Source organism: Arachis stenosperma, chromosome 5 (genome assembly GCF_014773155.1).
Source record: "Arachis stenosperma cultivar V10309 chromosome 5, arast.V10309.gnm1.PFL2, whole genome shotgun sequence".
Classification (NCBI taxonomy): Eukaryota; Viridiplantae; Streptophyta; class Magnoliopsida; order Fabales; family Fabaceae; genus Arachis; species Arachis stenosperma.
In genome coordinates this window covers 54084533-54094654 of record NC_080381.1, presented here as the reverse complement: position 1 = coordinate 54094654, position 10122 = coordinate 54084533, and the positions used below count along the sequence as shown (strand labels likewise).

Genomic DNA, 10122 nt, shown 5'->3' with positions numbered 1-10122 from the left:
GTTGAGGAATATAAAGCCAAAATGCCTTATCCTCAAAAACTCCGCCAAGCAGAACAGGATAAGCAATTTGCCCGCTTTGCAAACTATCTCAGGACTCTTGAAATAAAGATTCCGTTTGCAGAAGCACTTGAGTAAATACCCTCTTATGCTAAGTTCATGAAAGAGATCTTAAGTCATAAGAAGGATTGGAGGGAAACTGAAAAAGTTTACCTCACTGAAGAATGCAGTGCAGTCATTCTGAAAAGCTTACCTGAGAAGCTTAAAGATCACGGGAGCTTTATGATACCATGCACATTAGAGAGTAATTGTACCAAGCAAGCTCTATGTGATCTTGGGGCAAGTATCAACCTAATACCTGCATCTATTATCATAAAGCTTGGTTTGACTGAAGAAGTCAAACCAACCCAGATATGTCTTCAACTTGCTGATGGCTCCATTAAATACCCATCAGGCGTGATTGAAGACATGATTGTCAAGGTTGGGCCATTTGCCTTTCCTACTGACTTTGTCGTGCTGGAAATGGAGGAGCACAAGAGTGCAACTCTCATTCTAGGAAGACCTTTCCTAGCAACTGGCCGAACCCTCATTGACGTCCAAAAAGGGGAAGTAACCTTGAGAGTCAATGAGGAGGAGTTCAAGTTGAATGTTGTCAAAGCCATGCAACATCCAGACACCCCAAATGACTGCATGAGTGTTGATATCATTGACTCTCTGGTAAGAGAGGTCAATATGACTGAGAGTCTCGAATCAGAGCTAGAGGACATCTTTAAAGATGTTCAGCCTGATTTGGAGGAATCAGAGAGAATAATAGAACCTCTGAAAATCCCTCAGTAAGAGGAGAAACCTCCCAAACCCGAGCTCAAACCATTACCACCATCCCTGAAATATGCATTTCTGGGAGAAGGTGATACCTTTCCTGTAATCATAAGCTCTACCTTAGAGCCACAGGAAGAGGAAGCACTAATTCAAGTGCTGAGGACACACAAGACAGCTCTTGGGTGGTCCATCAGTGATCTTAAGGGCATTAGCCCAGCCAGATGCATGCATAAGATCCTATTGGAGGGTGACGCCAAGCCAGTGGTTCAACCACAAAGGCGGCTGAATCCAGCCATGAAGGAAGTGGTGCAGAAGGAGGTCACTAAATTACTAGAGGCTGGGATTATTTATCCTATTTCTGACAGTCCCTGGGTAAGCCCTGTCCAAGTTGTCCCTAAGAAAGGTGGCATGACAGTGGTTCACAATGAAAAAAATGAACTGGTTCCTACAAGAACAGTTACAGGGTGGCGTATGTGTATTGATTATAGAAGGCTCAATACAGCCACCAGAAAGGATCATTTTCCTTTACCATTCATAGACCAGATGCTAGAAAGACTAGCAGGTCATGAATACTACTGCTTCTTAGATGGATATTCAGGTTATAATCAAATTGCAGTAGATCCCCAGGATCAAGAGAAAACGGCATTCACATGTCCATCCGGAGTATTTGCATACAGAAGAATGCCATTTGGCTTGTGCAATGCACCTGCAACCTTTCAAAGGTGCATGCTCTCAATTTTCTCTGATATGGTGGAAAAATTTCTGGAAGTCTTCATGGATGACTTTTCAGTATTTGGAGACTCATTCAGCTCCTGTCTTGACCATCTAGCACTTGTTCTAAAGAGATGCCAAGAGACCAACCTAGTTTTAAACTGGGAGAAATGTCACTTTATGGTGACTGAAGGAATTGTCCTTGGGCACAAAATCTCGAACAAGGGAATAGAGGTGGATCAAGCTAAGGTAGAGGTAATTGAAAAATTAACCACCACCAGCCAATGTTAAGGCAATCAGAAGCTTTCTGGGGCATGCAGGATTCTATAGGAGGTTTATAAAGGATTTTTCAAAAATCGCCAAACCTCTAAGTAATCTGCTAGCTGCTGACACACCATTTATCTTTGATAAGGAGTGTCTGCAGGCATTTGAGACTCTGAAAGCTAAGCTGGTCACAGCACCAGTCATCTCTGCACCAAACTGGACATTGCCATTTGAATTGATGTGTGACGCCAGTGATCATGCCATTGGTGCAGTGTTGGGACCGAGGCATGACAAGATCATGCACGTCATTTACTATGCTAGCCGTGTTTTAAATGACGCACAGAAGAACTACACAACCACAGAAAAAGAATTACTTGTAGTGGTTTATGCCATTGACAAGTTCAGATCCTATTTAGTAGGATCAAAAGTGATTGTGTACACTGATCATGCTGCTCTTAAATATCTACTCACAAAGCAGGATTCAAAACCCAGACTCATCAGATGGGTGTTGCTTCTGCAAGAGTTTGATATAGAAATAAGAGACAGAAAAGGGACAGAGAACCAAGTGGCAGATCACCTGTCCCAAATAGAACCAGTAGAAGGGGCGTCCCTCCCTCTTACTGAGATCTCTGAGACCTTTCCGGATGAGCAACTCTTTGCCATCCAGGAAGTGTCGTGGTTTGCAGACATTGCAAACTACAAGGCAGTGAGATTCATACCCAAAGAATACAGTAGGCAGCAATCAAAGAAGCTGATCACGGATGCAAAGTATTATCTTTGGGATGAGCCGTATCTCTTTAAGAGATGTGCAGACGGAGTAATCCGTCGATGTGTGCCTAAAGAAGAAGCGCAGAAGATCCTATGGCACTGCCATGGATCACAGTTTGGAGGACATTTTGGAAGTGAGCGAACAACCACAAGAGTCCTCCAATGCGGCTTCTACTGGCCTACCCTCTATAAAGATTCCCGAGTGTTTGTACTTAATTGTGACAGTTGCCAAAGATCTGGTAATCTGCCTCACAGTTATGCCATGCCTCAGCAAGGGATCTTGGAGATTGAGTTGTTTGATGTATGGGGTATTGACTTCATGGGACCTTTCCCACCATCATACTCAAACACTTATATTCTGGTGGCAGTGGATTATGTATCCAAATGGGTGGAAGCTATTGCAACACCTACTAATGACACTAAAACAGTGTTAAAATTCCTCTAGAAACACATCTTTAGTAGATTTGGCACCCCTAGAGTACTAATCAGTGATGGGGGCACTCATTTCTGCAATAAACAGCTCTATTCTGCTTTGGTTCATTACGGAGTTAGCCACAGGGTGGCTACTCCATATCACCCACAGACTAATGGGCAAGCTGAAGTCTCAAATAGAGAACTCAAAAGAATCCTGGAACGGACTGTAATTAACCGTAGAAGGGATTGGGCAAGAAGCTTGGATGATGCTCTGTGGTTATACAGAACAGCATTCAAGACCCCTATAGGGACCTCTCCATACCAGCTTGTGTATGGAAAGGCATGTCACTTGCCAGTGGAACTGGAACACAAGGCCTACTGGGCAACCAGATTCCTGAACCTTGATGCCAAGTTAGCTGGAGAAAAACGATTGCTCCATTTGAATGAGCTTGAGGAATTTAGACTCAATGCTTTCGAGAATGCAAAAATTTACAAAGAGAAAGCAAAGAGATGGCATGATAAGAAATTGTCATCCAGAGTCTTTGAGCCGGGGCAGAAAGTTCTGCTATTTAATTCTAGGCTCAAATTATTCTCCGGGAAATTAAAATCCCGGTGGAGAGGTCCATATGTAATTACAAGTGTATCACCATATGGATACGTAGAGCTTCAGGATAATGACTCTAACAAAAAGTTCATTGTTAATGGACAGAGAGTTAAACATTATCTTGAAAGCAATTTTGAGCAAGAATGCTCAAAACTGAGACTTGATTAAAGCTCAGTAATAGTCCAGCTAACGACATTAAAGAAGTGTAACGACCCAATTTTCAGTACGCCTAGGACACACCGGAAACTGAGTGCTACCAATTTGTCTTCCTAGTTATTATCTATTATTTATCATATGAGCCTGATTCGTGTTAAAAGCGTAGTTAAATTGCGAGGTATATATATATATATATTTTTTTTTTGAAAACATTTGGATTAATAAACATAATCATTTATAATCAATTCACAAATAATAACAGATAAAACAGTTATAAACAACCACACATAAATACATTACAAGCAGTTAACAAGATTCAGTGATCCAGCCTTTGTTAGAGTATAGACCTTTAGTTAGAACACCCCTAGATATAACTAAATAATATCTATATACATATATATATATACAACATCCCAGGTCCTGACCTGTTCAAGAAGTCCCTAAGCTGGCACCCAGGCTAGCCTAGACTCTATACTCGCCTAGTCCCTCTAAACTACTAAAGCGAGGGAAAGTACATTCTAGGTCTTCAAAACTCAAGTCAGGTGGAACATCATCAAAAGGTAGAACATCATTTGTTACTCCTCTGCACGATCAGACATTGCCACATGACGTCTCTCTGGTACCTCATCAAGTAGCCACACAACGGGAGTCTCGTACACAGGATTCAGGTTAAAGTGCGCATACGAACGGGGTGCAGACGTTGGCTGGTCTCACAGTATATACATATACATAGATAAAGAGATTCACCCTAGACTCAGAAGACTACCTAGAGCGGAATTCTCTTTACGAACGGTCATCAGCGAACTACGGAAGGGTACTCATGCTTCCATCTGGAGGGGGAAGGGAGAGAGAAGGGGTAAGAACTGGGGAGTTCTTAGTAGGGCCGGGGTTATTAGTTACATTCGTTAATTTTGTCTTATTTAGCAGACTAATAGCAGAATATAGAGAAGTAGTAACAGAAGACAGATAAATAGAGAAAATAGAGAAAACAGAAAAAAGATCGCAAACAGAAGAATACAAGAAAGTAAAACACAGACACAAACACGAAGAATAGAACACAAACAAATAAAGCATACATTCATGCAACAATCATAATAGAGAAAATGCATAACCAAGTATGATGCATGTCTAGTCCTAGCGCAGGTAATGAGCTCATCTGTCGGTTACATACCCGCTCCCGACGTTACCCAGCAACCTCTGTCTGGATAAGGCTTTCCTGTTGGCAATATCCACTGCAAGCAACCTTTGTCTTGCAGGGTATCCACTGCAAGCAACCTTTGTCTTGCAGGGCGAAACTTATTAGCCGATATACGCCCAACAGACTCACTGTAAGCAACCTCTGTCTTACAAGAGCAACAACATACTCACTGTAAGCAACCTCTGTCTTACAGGAGCCACAACACACTCACTGTAAGCAACCTCTGTCTTACAGGAGCCACAACACACTCACTGTAAGCAACCTCTGTCTTACAGGAGCACATTCATCTTGATACCTCTGTAAGCAACCTCTGTCTTACAGCAAAGCATTATAGCAAGGTATCCCAGGAAAGCGTTCTCAGTGGTCGTACCACCATCTATCTGACTGCCTCTCTGCAGCAGATTCTTACATAATCATTCTCATTATCATCATTCATTAACATTCTCATTATTCATTATCACTTTCACATTCTTATGCGGTACCTCTTTCTTTCTCTGTTCAATCACGCCATACAAACTCTACAGCTTTTACTTTTACATCTTAACTCAAACCATTTCTCTTTGTCACATTACTCTCTTCTCTATGTCTTTTTACTTGGCTCAGATTACTCTTTTCTCTGTATCCCTCTATTCTGCTCTGGTTACTCTGTTCTCTGTGTTTCTTTACTCTGCTCTGGTTTCTCTGCTTAACATATATATTTAAAGCTTATGTAAATTTCGGTATGAATAGTTAGCCTGTCCCAAGTATAGGTTCATTAAGTCTATACTGAAACAGTTTAACTTTTCATATAATACCTAACCCTAGTCGCAACTCGAGGACTAACTATGTTGCCCTAGTTCGTTCGCTAGTCTCTGTCTGTTCTTCTGTTATTAAAACTTTACAGACTTTTTCTTCGATTCTTATCTTTTCTTCAACTTTTATCTTTTCTTTATCTTTTCCTCACTAACATGTTATTACCACTCCCTAAGTGTTTTATGAAGGTAATTATGAGATTCTGCACTTAAAGTTGTCTTTCTAAAGCTTTTACAGAAAACTGCCTTTTCTGCATTATTTTATTATTTTTATTAAAATATTATTTTTAATTAAATATTATTATTTAATATTTTATTATTATTTATTATTTTATTAATATATTTTCAAAAATTAACTTTACTTTAACCTTTAACCTTTAAAATTCACTTTTTATCCCGGTAACTTTTAATATTTCTACTTTTACCACCCTAACTTTCAGAAATTACAAAATAACCCCTCAAACACCAAAATAATTACTTCCTTGCCCTTTTATGAATCAAAAAGGTGTTCTTCATTGTTCTTCACCACACTCAAAGTGTTCTTCGTGTTCTTCATAAATTCTTCAGATTCTTTCTCTGTTTTCACCCGTTTTTCAATCTTTTCAGCAACCGATTTTTACCAAAATTCATAATAAATTAGCAGCCACTAAAACCCCATCTTTTCTACATGATTTCATCACAAATTGAACCTCAATTTAAGCCTAGGGTTTCGTTTTTCCAGCTGCTCCAAGAACATGAACATAAAGCTTGAATTTCATCAAATTTCATCAAAATTTCACCAAATTTTCACCAAGAATCAATCATATATGCAACCAATTTTTAGCACAGCCAATTTATACAACATTCACACAAATCAAACACAAATAATCAAGATTAATTTCGTGACACCCTACCTGGTTTTGCTGCTCCTAATTCAATCAAACTTTCAGGTGGTCCTTAAGCACTTTTTCCTCCTAAAACACATCAAGAAAACACATTTTTACCCATGTTTCCTTGAAACCAAATTGAAGAGGGAGAGAGACAGCCATCTCACCTTATTTCCAGCCTTGATAATTCACATGGTTATGTAGAGGAAGAAGAGAGGATCATTTTGGTGAAATCGGTGTTTTGATTTGAGTTTTAGTTCAGAAGAAATCAAGCTTTGAAGATTTATGAACCAAGAACTTTCTCTCCTTTTTCTCTTGGTGATTTTCGGCCACAATGAGCAAATGAGGCAGCCTTGGGGGTTTTGGGGGTGTAGGGTGAGTTGTGATTGGTTGGCTTGGAGGTGGATTAAAATAATATTAAAATATCTCTGGTGTATAACTACTAAAACTAGGTGTATCGGAACACTTGCAAAAACATCTCTAAAAATTATTTTCTGAGCTACTAGCATAAATGACACTAGTAACATATTTATTATGAGAATAAAACATGAATAATGAGGCCTTAGCATTGCTAAAGTCATCAGAGAGTGCTGGTGCTAAGCTGCACCAGTAAACCGTAAATTCGGTTAAACCGATTTTCTGTTTTTAACTAAAACTGACCAGGTAACCTTATAATATCATTCAAGAAACTTTTATTACTAATATAATGATAATATTATCCTATTATCTCTCTTCTCTCATGAATCGAGTCTGGTTCGTCAAACTGAGCCTATTTACGAAAACTAGAATCAAAACTCCTAACCGATACGGTTCAAAAACTATGTTCTTCGTGTCCGCGTTATCGAGCTTGCCTTGGAAAAGGTTCTAGCTTAAGGAGGACATAATGACAATGAGGATTGAGATACTTGATAATATATCAAAGCTTCTCCCCTTACTGATCCTCCGGAGTTCTCCGTACTTTCAGAAAAGATCTCGCGTACTCGAAAAATCAGGGTTGTTACAAGAAGCGCTTGCTGGGAGGCAACCCAGCCATTCACAAAATTTAATTTTATTCGTTTTGGTTAATTAATTGATTTTTACAGGTATATGTCAAAGTATCTTCAAAAGGTAAAATAGCAATTGATTGAATTCACAGAATTACAGGGGAATTTGGAAGCTCACTAGCGTGAAAAAGCCAGTAAGAAATGTTTTGGGCGTTGAACGCCCAAAAGAAGCATCCACTAGGCGTTCAACGCCAGTAAAGATAGCCATCTGGGCGTTGAACGCCAGAAAGGAGCATCTTCTAGGCGTTAAACGCCAGAAAGAAGCTCCTTCTGGGCGTTTAACGCCAGAATTACAGCATCCTGGGTGTTTAGAAAAACGCCCAGTGACAAAGGACTTCCTGGCGTTCAACGCCAGAAAGAAGCAACAATAGGAGAAGCAGCAATTGGGCATTAAACGCCCAAAACATGCAGCATTTGGGCGTTTAACGCCAGAATGGTGGGGATGAGGTAAAATTCGTTTTTCTTCACAAATTTTCTAATTTTTATGTTTCAATTCATGATTTCTTGCATAAACATGTTTCAAAATATCATCCTTCAATTCCAAAAATTTTAATCCTAATTTCTAAAAACCCTAATTTCTGAAATCCCTTTTTCAAAAATATCAAATGTATCTTAATTCATAAACACAAATCTTTTTCCAATCCAAATCTTTTTCAAATCTTTTTCAACTCATCATATCTTTTGGATTTCGAAATTGCCTCTCCCTCTATTCCTCTCCTATCCTTTATTTTGCTTGAGGACAAGCAAACCTCTAAGTTTGGTGTGATTTGTCATGATCACTGAGCTAAAACTCATCAAGATCATGGCACCTAAGGGAACAAGAAGAGCAAGGGCGTAACTTAAAGGAACTGAAGCATCAGAACTTATCTCTTGAAGGACCAAGCACCCCATAGACTAGAGGAACATCCACTTCCCAAAATACAGGTTGTTAAGTTCTAATTTTAAGTTTTAACTCTGTGATAGTATTATTATAGAAATTTACCTTAGAAGTTATATAGGAGTAGTAGTAATTAGAATGTCTATTTTGGTTTTATTTCCAATTAAGTTATAATTTATTTTTCTCATCATCATCAAACATGAATAAAAAAGTAGATTTTTAGAATAAAGAGGCAATTGAATTTTTTTCAAGTTCTTAATAAGGAAAATTCTAATTATTTATATGTGGTGGCAATACTTTTTGTCCTCTGAATGAATGATTGAACAGTGCATATTTTGGATATTGAATTTTATGAATGTTAAAATTGTTGGCTCCTGAAAGAATGATGAACAAGAGAAATGTTATTGATGATCTGAAAAATCATGAAATTGATTCTTGAAGCAAGAAAAAGCAGTAGAAAAAAAAACAAAAAAAAAGCAAGCAAAAAAAAAGCCAATAGCCCTTAAAACCAAAAGGCAAAGGTAAAAAGGATCCAAGGCTTTGAGCATTAATGGATAGGAGGGCCCAAGGAAATAAAATTCAGGCCTAAGCGGCTAAATCAAGCTGTCCCTAACCATGTGCTTGTGTCATGAAGGTCCAAGTGAAAAGCTTGAGACTGAGTGGTTAAAGTCGTGATCCAAAGCAAAAAGAGTGTGCTTAAGAGCTCTGGACACCTCTAACTGGGGACTCTAGCAAAGCTGAGTCACAATCTGAAAAAGGTTCACCCAGTCATGTGTCTGTGGCATTTGTGTATCCGGTGGTAATACTGGAAAACAAAGTGCTTAGGGCCACGGCCAAGACTCATAAAAGTAGCTGTGTTCAATAATCAACATACTTAACAAGGAAAATCAATAATACTATCTGAATTCTGAGTTCCTATGGATGCCAATCATTCTGAATTTCAAAGGATAAAGTGATATGCCAAAACTGTTTGGAAGCAAAAAGCTACTAGCCCCGCTCATCTAATTAGAATCTGAGCTTCACTTAAAACTCTGATATATTATTGCTTCTTAATTTCTTTTCATCCTATTTTATTTATCTAGTTGCTTGAGGACAGGCAACAGTTTAAGTTTGGTGTTGTGATGAGCGGATATTTTATACGCTTTTTGGGGGTAATTTCATGTAGATTTTAGTATGTTTTAATTAGTTTTTAATAGAATTTTATTAGTTTTTAAGAAAAAATCATATTTCTGGACTTTACTATGAGTTTGTGTATTTTTCTGTGATTTCAGGTAATTTTTGGCTGAAATTGAGGGAGCTGAGCAAAAATCTGGTTTAGGCTGAAAAAGGACTGCTGATGCTGTTGGATTTTGACCTCCCTGCACTCGAAATAAATTTTCTAGAGCTACAGAAGTCCAATTGGCGCGCTCTCAACGGCGTTGGAAAGTAGACATCCAAGGCTTTCCAGCAATATATAATAGTCCATACTTTGCACGAAGATAGACTACGTAAACTGGCGTTCAACGCCAGTATCATGCTGCTGTCTGGCGTCCAGCGCCAAAAACAGGTTACAAGTTGGAGTTCAACGCCCAAAACACGTCACAACCTGGCGTTCAACTCCAAAAACAGCCAAGC

General features: G+C 38.8%; 1 long non-coding RNA gene across 1 annotated transcript; it reads right to left on the bottom strand.

Annotated features, from left to right (window-relative positions):
- Positions 1 to 4492: 4492 nt before the first annotated feature.
- On the bottom strand, positions 4493 to 6911 carry LOC130980102 (uncharacterized). Its single transcript, XR_009086879.1, has 3 exons — positions 6756 to 6911; positions 6616 to 6675; positions 4493 to 4563 (listed from the first exon to the last, which is right to left on the bottom strand). It is a non-coding gene; the product is annotated as an uncharacterized LOC130980102 (long non-coding RNA).
- Positions 6912 to 10122: the final 3211 nt, after the last annotated feature.